The 12,926-nt window shown below is 34.4% G+C and overlaps 2 protein-coding genes across 2 annotated transcripts in view; both read left to right on the top strand.

Moving 5' to 3' along the window:
- The window catches only part of LOC142335950 (uncharacterized), a 390,664-nt gene that overhangs the window by 85,953 nt on the left and 291,785 nt on the right, over window positions 1-12,926 (top strand). The gene's annotated exons all lie outside the window — the stretch shown is intronic.
- The window catches only part of LOC142335951 (tRNA dimethylallyltransferase-like), a 237,720-nt gene that overhangs the window by 85,954 nt on the left and 138,840 nt on the right, over window positions 1-12,926 (top strand). The window lies entirely within an intron of this gene.

Here is a 12,926-nt window from a genome sequence, read left to right as displayed (position 1 = left end):
TTGAAGTATTTTTGCGAAGTTACTCTGAAGCTGTTAATACGATGAGTGTTGTTTTTTCTGTGGTAATAAAAAACTGAGTATCTTGTACATGTGATCGTTTTTTACCCTTCACTTGATTTATGGGCTGCTTTGAGGCGTTTCGTAATCTACAATTAATTAAATTTTGTGAACTTTATGAGTTAAAAAACTTCATTTCTAAATCAGAAACTTGACATAAATTTTTTTATGAAGTACCATATTGCGAATAGGAAAATCAATGTAGCACTTCAATTTTAAATGAAAAGCTTAATTCCGATCACTAGCTTGGTAAAAAATAATGGCATTTAAACTAAGAAATCCACCTAAAAAACACTCCCTGTCATTCTTGAGTTCCCTAATTTCGATCAACGGTCAATTTTAGCGTAAGAAGATTGGCATTTTGTGTAATGAGTGATTCTGGCTTTTTGAGACTTTGTGGAAAAAGCGTTTTCTTAAAAAAAAAACAAGTTAATACAGTACATAACCAAAGAGGTTAAAAATATAAATGTAAAAAAAATTATTTTAAAATATCGGTAAATTGGAATTATTTTTCAATCAAAACATCAATTTCTATGTTTTCCTAAAAATAAAGATGAACTTATAAAGCTCCTATCCTACTGTTTGATGAGTTTTTATGCTGAAGAATCAAAAACCAAAAAATAAAACTTAAATAAGCTACAGAAAATAATTTAATCAACACGCTGAGAAAAATGAACATGAAGCATCTCTTATGTGTGATGGTGATGCAACTTGCAATAATACGAATGATCCCGAGAAGGTTGGTCTGACAGCATAAATTAATGACATCTTTCGTGTTTTTGCCAATATAAGGATACCACTAGAAAGCGATCCTTTTTTCCTCCTAGAAATACATTTTTTTAATTAAAATGTTAAACAATCCAACAGCCCATTTGAAAAGAATAAATAGAATAAAAATCAAGTTCGTTATATGCGCAATTTCTAAATACATAAAAATCCAAATTAATTATTTTAACGCACTCAAATAGTCTCACACAAGCGACATAATAAAGTTGAATGCCCTGTAACTATATTCTTCGACAATTTCTGGCACAAGTCAATATTTCATTTGTCATATAAGGCCTTGTGTGATTTCTGAAAAATAAAATTGAAAAAAATAAGCTGTCTTCAAATAAAAAGGCTTGATCTAGGCCTTAGATAGATATGAGAGAAATATAACTGAGAAATTTGTGCGTTAATAGCATTTTTGTTCTATCGCTTTTTAGCGGATGCTGCTTTTGCCTGAAACAATAAAAAAAGAATAATCATGATCTTAGGTTAGGCTTGTTCCCCTGACATAAAATGCTAACAGTCAATTTTAACTACAGAAGTTTTAGAATTACATTTTCATTTGTGACAAGTACTTCGGTTTTCCAGTAGTCTGCATTGCGGGTGAGCGACCCATTTATGTTTCAACACAGGCCGAGGTGTCCATTACGGGTGTAAATGATAGAAAAAGAGTATAAAAAAGAGTGTAACAATAAGTTTTAACGGTGTAAAAAAGAGTGTAAAAATAAGTTTCAACGGTGTAATAAAGAGTGTAAAAATAAGTTTTAACAGTGTAATCCAAAGAGTGTAAAAATAAGTTATTCCACTCTTCTTCCAACGTTAAATCTTAAAAATACACCACTAAAATTACACTTTAACAGGTAATTCCACCTTTAATAAGGGGGGCACTAACGGTGTAAAAATATTATTTTTAAACTCTTTACCCTCTTTTCCCCGTTATTTTTCGGCAAAATCCTCGGCCCGGGAAGAATTCTTTTTAATCAAAATTATTTCGTTTAAACATTATACAAGTTTTCAACGGTCCAAAAACAATTTTTGACTTTTCTCTCTAAAGGTTGAAATAGTTTTACTAGAGCTGTACATTTTCTTAACATAAAAATTTTAATGCTATGCCAAAATTCTTTTTATAAATTTTGAATATTTCGTCACTATTGTCTCAATGAAAGTCTCTTTTTTCAAAACAGAAAAAACGTGTCGCAAAAGCAGAAGAAGTCAGGAATAAAATGCTGTTGAGAAGATTTTTTCACAATTTGCTATTGAAATTTTTGCATTGAATAAAACCAAGGATATAATAAACTGATACAAACAAATTTTTGCCAAATATTTTACTAACTCTGAGTTCAACGAAACTTTAACTAGGCTCCCTTTATTGTGAGGAAGAACATGTTTTTTCACACTTTTGTTTTCAGCAATCAGTTCTCCAAAATATCATACAGTAAAAGATCCGCAATTAAATGTAAAAATAAGCGGGCTCGGTAATGTGCTCTCTGTGACTTGTAATTCAGATTTGTCGTTATCAGTAATATGTTAGACGACTGCAAAAAAAGCAAAAAAAATCCAATCAATGCAGAAGTCAATTCGTAAAGTTAAAAATTAAAAAGGCAACTTTTAGTGGAACATTTTTGCTCAAAAACAGCACGACAAGTCCTGAAATACGATCCAATGGATTCAATAGTCGAACTCATCAGCGATTTGACAACAGGAAAAATCAATATCACGCCAAATAATTTGGGTTATGATTTGCAATGCTACTTTTTCCCAAATTAATGTCAACTTCCTTTCAAATGTAAAAAACAAAACATAAAATGAGGGTCATGTATGTTAAAGTGTCCTTAGGTCTCTTTGTTTTGTTTTTTGTCACGCCCCTATTTCGTCCCTCATAGTTACGTGATGATTTTTCTTTAAATATCCATAAATAAGTGCTATAATTTAGTTCATAATCAGATAGATCTCAAGGCCATATATATCTAGTATTTCCATCTAGGCCTGTAACCCCTAATTTGTTTATGTTTATTAAAAACAACCGCAGATTGACAGTTTGCTGATTAACATATTAAGTGCCTAAAAGCCTCAATATTTACTTTTTTGAGTTCCCTGACGATGATTTTGCAAAATTGGTAAATAACTTCATGATAAACTATGTACTTAATAAGGTGAAGTAATTATTCTGATAAAGTAGGTGCTAATACGGAACTTGTATATGTACTTAACAAACATCAAGAGACGTACAAAAGCCGGAAATTGCCCAACTTGTAGATCAGTAAATATTTGCGAAGGACCAATACAACTCAAGGAACAGTCCTGTGGAACCCACGATCTCCAGAATACCGGAGAACCAGCCTGACAATCATTTGATTAACATCTTTAAGTTTTGATAAAACTTGAGAACTTCTTATTAATAATTATTGATTCGTTCTTGCTGAAATAAATAAAGATTGAACTGGAGAAATCTTTATACATTACTAAGTTAAATCAGGCTTCCTTAGAATGAAATTGCGAAAGAGTAAAGCTTTAAAAACAAGGCAAACTAGTAGATATATCGCACATCCGAACCACTCAATAAAAAACTATCACCAGCTAACTTTATTCAAAGTATATCTGCTAAAAATTGCACTGTGAAACATCCTAATAAGTCCTTGTAAAATGCCAGTTATTCAGATTAATTGCCTCTAAAACTAACCTTAATGACACCATAAGTAACCAACTAAAAATCAGTGCGTAACATGGTGACAGGAGTTATTAACTGTTTCCCAGTTTAACGGACCGAAATTCCGAATAAATCTTTGATTAATTTGACATATTCTTCATTCTATCCACATCTTCTTTATTTTCTTCCATTTCATTAACTCAAGAATCTACAGCCAGCTTTCAGCACACCTTTTCCGAGCAAGACGATAAAACAGAAAGCAGTAACAATGGAAAGAATGGGCGGAAACTGTGTTTATTTTTTTATGGACTAAATGCAACAATAATTCAAAAGTGCTTGAGTGAGCAACAACTGAAACAAACTCAGCTGCAGCCGCCACAACGGACAAAAACAACAAAAGGTATTTGCAAACGAGGATATTGTGAGTAAATGAATTTGTAAAATTAATTTTGGTCCTTTTTTTATATCAATTTATAAAGAGCAAATTCTCCCCGCTGTTAATAATTGTCGCGCTTCCCCCAATTTCGTTAAACTTATTGAAGAAAACAATATTAACTACACACAAAACAGCAATAAAACACAAGCTCAGATGGTAACCGCTTTCTCCTCTTCAGTTTATAAATCCATTGTAATTTATGTGCTAGATAAAGATGATAAACGTGTTGCAATTTATTGGACAGCAAAAAGTTTAAATCAAAAACTCGCAAAGTTGGCCTTATTCGTAACAAACTTCAATCAGATAGAGATATTAACCTTGACATCATTACTGATTACCAGATAACATCAGAATAAGCTAAATCACTGAAACCATCACTTAAACATTAACTAAAAGAGGGCAAAACCAAAATTTAAACAGAATAATAAAACAATTATATTTATTTTCCCAACACAGCTCCGGGGATTAATGAATCAAACAGTGACATCGGTCATTATGCTGTTGCCTATCTGATTGCAGCTTCCACAAGGCCTGTGCGGTCGTGGTCCACAACAAACGCTAATGGCACTCTTTAGAGGTGAGACTTCGGCGGCCCATACGGCTTCAACGATATAAGTCTGACGATTCAACCGGAGCTTTAGGAATAGGTTCATAAGCAGCCCGTCTTTATTATTTTCAGACCGAATGGTTTCAGTAGTTTCTTTTCTGATCCCTTGTGCTACTCATTTAATTCTTTTACATCTAAAAACCATTTAATCTCCCCATTATGTTAAAATAAGTGTGCTATTTAATACTTTAGAACGAAAATAAGACTGATTGAACGACAAGCATATAATTTAAATTGGTAAAAAGCAAAATGGCGCACGCGTAAATCAACATCACACCTTTTTCTGGATCAGAATCGGACAATTTCAATGAGTTTCAACAGTTAATAACAAGCGCAATTGGAGTCGCAGCAATCGCAGCCGGGCAACAAGCGAATTTTCTGCAATTACATTTAAAAGGAGATGCTTTAAGATACTTCCTAACCCTACCAGAGGCTACCAGACTAATTTTTGCAGATAATAAAACAACTCTAAGAAACAGATTCACACAAGACTACTTGAGTGGAATCAGAATAATAAAGTTAGAGAATCAAAATTTTAATCCAAAAACTGATACAGTGAAAAATTTTTTAGTAAAATTAAGAACTGAAGCAAATAAAGCATATCCAGAACCTGAAATAGTAGTAGCGCCAGCAGGAGCAGGTAATCTCAAAGCTCGTAGATTCGAAAAACAGACAGCAGCAAGAGATTCTGCCATTCAGATGTCAGAAAATCGAAGAAACGAGCAAATAAAGCGCTTCTTTATTAAGTCTATGCCAAACTGGCTTAAACCTAAGCTGTTAGAAAGGGCAGACACAGGTACATTCAATCAATTTTGCACCTTAGCTAGCCAACAGATTGCAATAAGGGAGATGTGTAAGAGAGAAGAGTACTTTGATGATGGATTTAATGAAACAACTGAATCAAACACTGACAAAATGTTAAAAGCAATAACTGTTATCTCTAACAACCAGAAAGAGCTTGAACAGAAACTCGAACAGAGAGTAGCACCTAAAAATAAGCCATCAGAACAAGGCCCAGTAAACATTTTTACACCACATTATCCACAACAAGTCTACAGACAAAGTTATAGACAAAACTTCTAGACCATAATCATTACAATGAACAGCCACAAACTCTGTACTGAACCATCAGATAGCCCTCCATTTGTCCACCCAGCTTATTTTAATAGACGAATTTATCGGTTTTCCACTAAAAATACCCTTGCAAACCTTCTTCGACAGGGAATGGTTTATGATAGTCAAACAGCAGCACAAGACCGCTATGGTATGCAAAAAGCAAAAAAATTTAGTCGTGCAGGTGCACTTCAAAATTAAAATATGAAAGTTATGAATTACCCATTTAACCATTAAAAAAAACTAATAGAGCCACCCAATTTTAAAAAACAAACAAAAATTATAAAAACTCATTCAATTTTTATAACGAAAGCACGTCTAGTCCTAGTTTAAATAACGTAATAGAACCAGTTTATAATGAAAATAATAAAACGCGTACAAATCGCAAAGAAAATAGTAACAAAAGTAAAGTGAATAAATCTGTAAATTTCCCAACAATAAAACCTCAACCAGAACCAAAGCCAGTAATTAGATAGACGCGCACTAAATGATACAGGAGCATTTGCAAACGTTATAAGCCGCGAGTTTTACAAGGAACTTATTAACACAAATATTAATTCAATAACAGAAATAGAAAAGCCTGATCTAGATAAAGTTAAAAGGGCAAACGGAAATACAGTTAAAATTGAGAAAGCAATTAAAGTTACATTTAAAATGGGCACACAAACACTCACTGAAGACTTCCTTGTTTTAATTGTCACAACTCCAGTAATATTAGGCAACCCATTCTTTGATAAGCATAAAGTTAGCATCTGCCCAGGACAAAGCTACATCAAATTCCCTGATCAAACTCTACAAATAAATGAAATAAAGCCAGAAAAGCAACTCAGAAGAGTGGTAAAGCGCAAAAATTTGGAGTTTATACACAGAAAAAGCAAGTATTACAACCAAATCAACAAGCAACACTATAATGCAAGCTTTAGAACAAAATAGAATCATTCACGGTAATAATTCCGATTAAAATCTTTGAAAAAGATAGCGAAGTTATATTAACGTCCTCTTCATGTAAAGTTGCTGAAAAAACTTTCTTTATATCTATGTCCTGAACATTACTGAACACCCAGTTACTATAAATAAAGGTGAAGAAATAGCCAAATTTTTGTTCTTAACATCAGATCAAGCTGAAAAGTTGTTAGAAGTAGATCCTCAATTAATAAATATTGCAAAAATGAGTGAAATTTAATTAACAGAAATAAATCAGCTAATTCAAATCACAGATACCCCGAAAAGAAAAGTTCAACCAGTAAAACCAGCACCAGAATATGAAAAACTGTGGTTTCCAACGCCAGAAACGTGTCCAGATCCGACGAATTTGTCGCCCTTGCAGAGAGAAATAATTTAGCAACTGTTAAAACAGCAAGAAATGGAAAAATTAGACCCAAAGGGTAATCATCAGGACAAAATCACCTTTTTGAGCATTTTCCCGTGGGAAAAATTGGCCCTTAATGATGAGCAAAAAGCTGTAGTAGGCGAATTATTAGTTGAACTCAGTGATATCTTTGCGAAACACAGATTTGACGTCGGATATAATACAGATTTCAAATTAAAGTTAACTCGAGAAAGAAGTCTACCAATTTATGAGCAAGGCCCTCCAACGCCTGTCCATCTGAGAAATGAGTTGCAAGTAGAAGTAGCAATAATGCATTACTATGGACTGATAACAACTTTGTCTCAACCAAGATATAGTAGTCCGCTTATCGAACAACGGAAAAATTCAGGAAGACTTAGACTATTAATTGACTTGAGAAAATAAGTCATCTGCTGAAAAATGACTACGTGAGTACGAATTCCCTGTTTTCTAATATGAGCAACGCAATAAACTACTTCGCCGGGAAAAAGTTTTTTTTACGAAACTTGACTGTTCTCAAGCATATCACAATGTGCAAATGGCAGACGATGTATCAGTGCAACTGCTAGCATTTAACTTTGCTTCGAGAACTTATGCTTATAAATGTCTTGCACAAGGATTAAATAAGTCAGTAACCGGAGTTAGCTCATTTAATAGACATTACTTGGACCCACGCTTAGCCTCAGGAAATTGTTCCCCGTTCATGGACGATATTGGAGATACAGTAACGAATTTTGAACAATTGGTACCCACTTTGCGAGAAATATTTATCTGTTTACGTCAATAAGGACTAAAACTCTCACCTGAAAAGGGTGAAATAGCAACCGATACAATGAAATTTCTGGGAAATAACATCAGTGCAGACGGAATATTACAATAAAAGTCGATAATAACTAAATTTCTTGAAAAATTCAAAATGCCGAAAACAACAAAACAAGTACAGCGATTAATTTTATTCACGCAACTCTTCGCAAGTTATATTCCTAATTTAGATGAGAAACTAATGTCATTTTGCAAACTCCTAAAAAAAGTATGCAGTAAAAGAAACTACAGAAGAACACGTAAAAGCATTAGAAGTAATAAAGAAGGATCTAATTGAAGCAACAACTGTAACATTAAGATTACCAAAACTAGGCCTGAAGTATGTAATTCTTTGTGATGCCAGTTACCACGGTGCAGGTTTTGTACTAATGTTGGAAGACTGCGTAAATGAAACTGGAAAGAAAGAAAAGATAACATACGCTCCCGCACTTGTTTAACGCAACCAAATTAAAGTTCTCTATATATTACAAAGAGTTCCAAGCTTTGTACTACGCGTTGGACTTTTTTTCGCACTACATTTGGGGATCAATCACTGACAACAAAAACCTTACGCAAATCTTTCAATCAAAAGTAATACCGCCATCTCTTTGGAATTGTTTAGACAGAATATTTGCCTTTAAGATAGTAATTGCTCACATTCCTGGACGTGCTTATTACGCAGCAAATTTTCTCTCTAGAATTGAAAATGACAAAACAGCAACAGTGTCTTTGAAATTAATAGACAAAATTCTAGTTAAAGAAATAGAAATTGATACAGAAGCACAAAACCCTGATGTTGAACTAAACGTATTATTTGATGCTCAAAACTTTAGTGACAAAATTAATAACGACAAACTTGATGTCCTTAAAAAACTCGGCTTCTATGACGATTACAAAAAACGACAAAATAATTCAAGGGAAATTAAAATTAACAAGAAAGCAAGACATAAATTTGTTTCAGTTTCCATATCCATTAGATTAGTTCCCAGATCTTACAGACAACCTAATTGGCCTCCATTTAGCAGAAGAGCAGCAAAAAGATGCAGACATTAGAACATTAATAAGCGGGACTCAACAAAATAATCAGCAACTAGACTTAAAGTACGCTTCAACAAACTTAAAAGAGTATCACAAACATTTAAATAGGTTAACTCTTAAAGGGAATGTCTCATATCAGAATTGTTATGATGATGATACAGGAAAAGTACTTCATAAACAATTCTGTGTACCGAAGCATTTGTGGAAAGAGATTATATAAAGGCTCCATAATTCAGAAACAGCAGGCCATTTAGGCAAAAAAGCAACAATTCACGATTTCAGAAAGCGATTTTACTACCCAGGCTTCACTGAACACTTCATTAGTTTCATTAAAAACTGCCTTACTTGCCTAAAAATAAACAGAGTTCCAAAAAACCACATCACACCAATGTTGCAGTCAATTATTTCACTACAATCATATCCAAGAGATATGCTCCAAATTGACTTAGTAGGCCTCTAAATTCCTCGCAATTTAAATATGTTTAGAGTGGAATAGATGTTTTTACAAATTCCTTTTCGCAGTTCCGTTAACCAATGGATATGCTAATACAGTAGCTCGAGAACTAGTAAAGGTGTTCTTCCAACACAGCTACATTCCTCAAACAATACTTAGTGAAATAGGAACAAACTTTACTTCAGATTTAATGTCAGAATTAGCAAGTTTATTAGAAGTAAAGCTGAAGCATGCCTCACTAAAGCTCCCCAGACTATTGAAGCACTAGAGCAATCTCATCGACCTCTAAGACAAATTTTTATACTCAATACCGAGAAACATTGGAAAGACTGGCATAAATATGTTCCTCTGGCAACGTTTATCCATAATACTTCTTATAATTCAGCTACAAAATGTTGTCCTTCAACTTTATTCCATGGCACAGAACCAATAAAACCCCTTGATATTAGATTCTCTAGAGAAGTAATGGATACAGTAGCAGTAAACTCAGATTTTGTAGTTTAACTGCAAGACGGCATGATCCAAATTTTGGAGAAAACAAAGAAAAACTGACAACCGCATATTTGAAGTACAAAAATATTATGATCAAAAAGCTTCAAAAACACCCATTCCAGAGAAAATATTTTGCCTAATTTTTCACCCTAAGCTACTAGAGCAATCAACAGTAATCGCTTCTCAAGTCCAGAATTGGCTACCGCTGTATAAAATGGAAAAAGTCCTTACTGATTCTAATTATATCATCCGAAAAGTAAAAACGAACTACACACAATGTGTTCATCGTATCAGATTGAAACGAATTAAAACAAAATGAAACCCCTGAAGACCTTAAAAACTTTGATCCTGCAAATTTTCAACCTGATCCACCCTGAAGACAACACAGGGAACCAGATCTTTTTGATAAACACATTCCAGATTTAATTAAAGAACAGGAAAAGGAAACGCATCAATCAAAATCAGTGAAACCAGAACCAGTCAGAGTGACCAAAAACGTCCTTCGAGGTGGACCAACAGCATGACCTGCAGTAGCGGCACCTCCAGCACCACCCCCGGCCCCACCAAGGGTAGCAGCACCAGCAGTTAGACCACGAACAGCCCCAGTACATCTTCAGGTGATTGATTCTTCAAGTTCAGACTAAGCAGTTCCAATTCGAAAATAGTAGTTCAGACGAAAACGTAGCTGACCTGAACCTAGATGCTGAACGAATAGCTAGAATACCGGTGGATCCGTTAATTGCTGACGAGATTAGACAACAACAACCAGAAGTTCGTGTTCCTCTAGTATTCTCTTCATCAGATGATTAAATGTTTTCACCTCTCAAACAGCCCCAACCAGCATTAGTACCATTAGATATTGAGTCGCCTCCAGAAACACGTGAAGAACAATGTGTATTAAACGAAAAAAAATAAAAGCCCGACCTTATAACCCTAAATAAAAACCAGAAAAAAGTGCTTTTAAATCGCCAGAAAGTTACCAACAACAAAAAATTATTTACGTGGATTTAAATTAGAAAAATACATAATATTGCATAAAGAGGATAGAACAAACTCTTTTCTTACCAACCAAGTTAGAAGATCAGGCAGCCCTAGACCGTAAAATGCACGAGCCAGATTGGAGCAAGAAGAAAAACGTGAAGCAATAAAAGCATCTGCACAAGCAACAAAAAACGCAAATACACCAAGTAAAGAGACAAAATAAGACCAAGTTAGAGCAAGTATAGCAAAATATTCAGGAAAAAAACCCGGCAGTTCAGTGAAAAGACCAGTAATTAGATCTCAAACAAAAAAAAACTCTTCACCAGGCTCATCAAATCAAAACTTAAATCATTTTAGTCAAGAAAAAATTGCAATATATCTAAGTTCACCAACAGATATCTTACACTCTCCACACTCTTTTGCACACTTTATATCAGCAGACCTTGCAATGGCAAAAAAATCAGCCCGAAAAGTCAAAAGCTGGTACCCAGCAGCACCAATTGCAATCAAACTTAGATATCCACCAAATATTGGCTCAGTTTTAGTATACTTGGACCCACAACTTGAGCGTTATGCCTTTAGTTTAGTTACCAAAATTATATACTACCACAAGCCGACATACGAATCAGATTTAGCAAGTCTTTATGAGCTGAGAGAAATAGTAATAGATGCAGGAATCCAACACTTAAGTCTTTCAAAGCTCGTCAGTGGCTATGATAAGTTAGATTTTAACATCATTTTTGAGCTTATATGTCAAATCTTTGACCCTCTCCTTATAACCATTTACATCCTTTAGCACGTACAGACCCAGTACAGTCTAGCAATGCCCTCTATCTGCCCCAAGAGCCCAACAAATCAGATCAACTTAGCTCTAAAGCCCAAAAATCGCCCAAAATTCGAAAAATTTTGACCTTAAAATCTTGTTATTTTGACATATCTCAAGAACCAGATGCCCGAACCTGGATTAATCTAGTGTGAAAAGCAGATGTCCGGTAGAAGCGATCCCAGCTATGATTGAACTTAGCCTAAAGTTGACCTTCCCAAAAATCCTAGGTTCACTCTAAAAAAACAATAATAAAATTGTGAAAAATGCCCCGATCACTCCAAATGTTTGCGCTGCGGCGTTTTTCAAGCAGAGAAATCAATCTGCATATTCTGAAGCAATTTGGAGAACTTTAAAAAACGCGTGACGCTGAAAATTAACACCTTTCGAATCCGCTCGAATTCAAAGATAACTCTTACAAAAATACCCCAATTGACCCATTTTATAGCCCTAAACCACTCTACTGCTCACGCTTGACATCCCAGTATCCAAACATTCCGTCAAAAATCAAAAAAAATGATTTATGGCAAAAATACTGAACCCTACAAAAGGGCGTTAAAATTGATCAAATTGTAGTGTAAATTATACCTCAAATATATGCCAAAAACTGCCCCAATTGCCTCCAGCAGCTACTCCTAGATGGTACAACCTTAAACAACCATTAAAACCTAATCTTTCTAAGTATATGTTGAAAAATGACAAAAAATGAAAATTGCGCTTCTGCTTCAGTTCACTGCTTCAAAAACTTTGTCATTTTATCCCCCACTTGACCTGATTGATGCCACCTATACCCCCTACAAACATAGTGCAACCTCCCACTAGCCTAGTAGTACCTTAAAAAACAGTCCCAATTCACACCAGTACCAACCATGCAGACTTAAACCCAAATAAGCTCTGAAATTGTCACAATTTTGCCAGAAAAAATTCAGTTATTTCCCACTAGATTCGAAAATATTGACTTCTGACAAAAAAAACATCCTATCAGCACCCCCAATATCTATTTTTCTCAGAATATGCACTCCCAGCCCCCTAGTGCCAATATAAGCAGAGAAAAGACTGCCAAAGTACCGAAAATCACAAAAAACTGAGTGCAATTCTCAAAAAAGTGATCAAAAATGCCTCTTAGTACTCGAATATGCCTAATATTATTGTTAATTCAGTTAGTCCTACTTATGAACAATCCAACCATAAAGATATAAACGGATTTGAACAAGTTTTACGTAGCCTCATATCCATTAACCTATCCTCTACCTGATCCTTTTCAAAAATCACAGGTTCACTGCAGCAAAAACCTTATAACTCGTGAAAAAATAGTTGAAATTGTCCAAATTTTTGCGCTGCTGCGTTTTTTAAGCCAAAAA

This window comes from Convolutriloba macropyga, chromosome 3 (assembly GCF_964194025.1).
Source record: "Convolutriloba macropyga chromosome 3, txConMacr16.3, whole genome shotgun sequence".
Classification (NCBI taxonomy): Eukaryota; Metazoa; Xenacoelomorpha; order Acoela; family Convolutidae; genus Convolutriloba; species Convolutriloba macropyga.
This window is presented reverse-complemented; position numbering and strand designations above follow the sequence as displayed.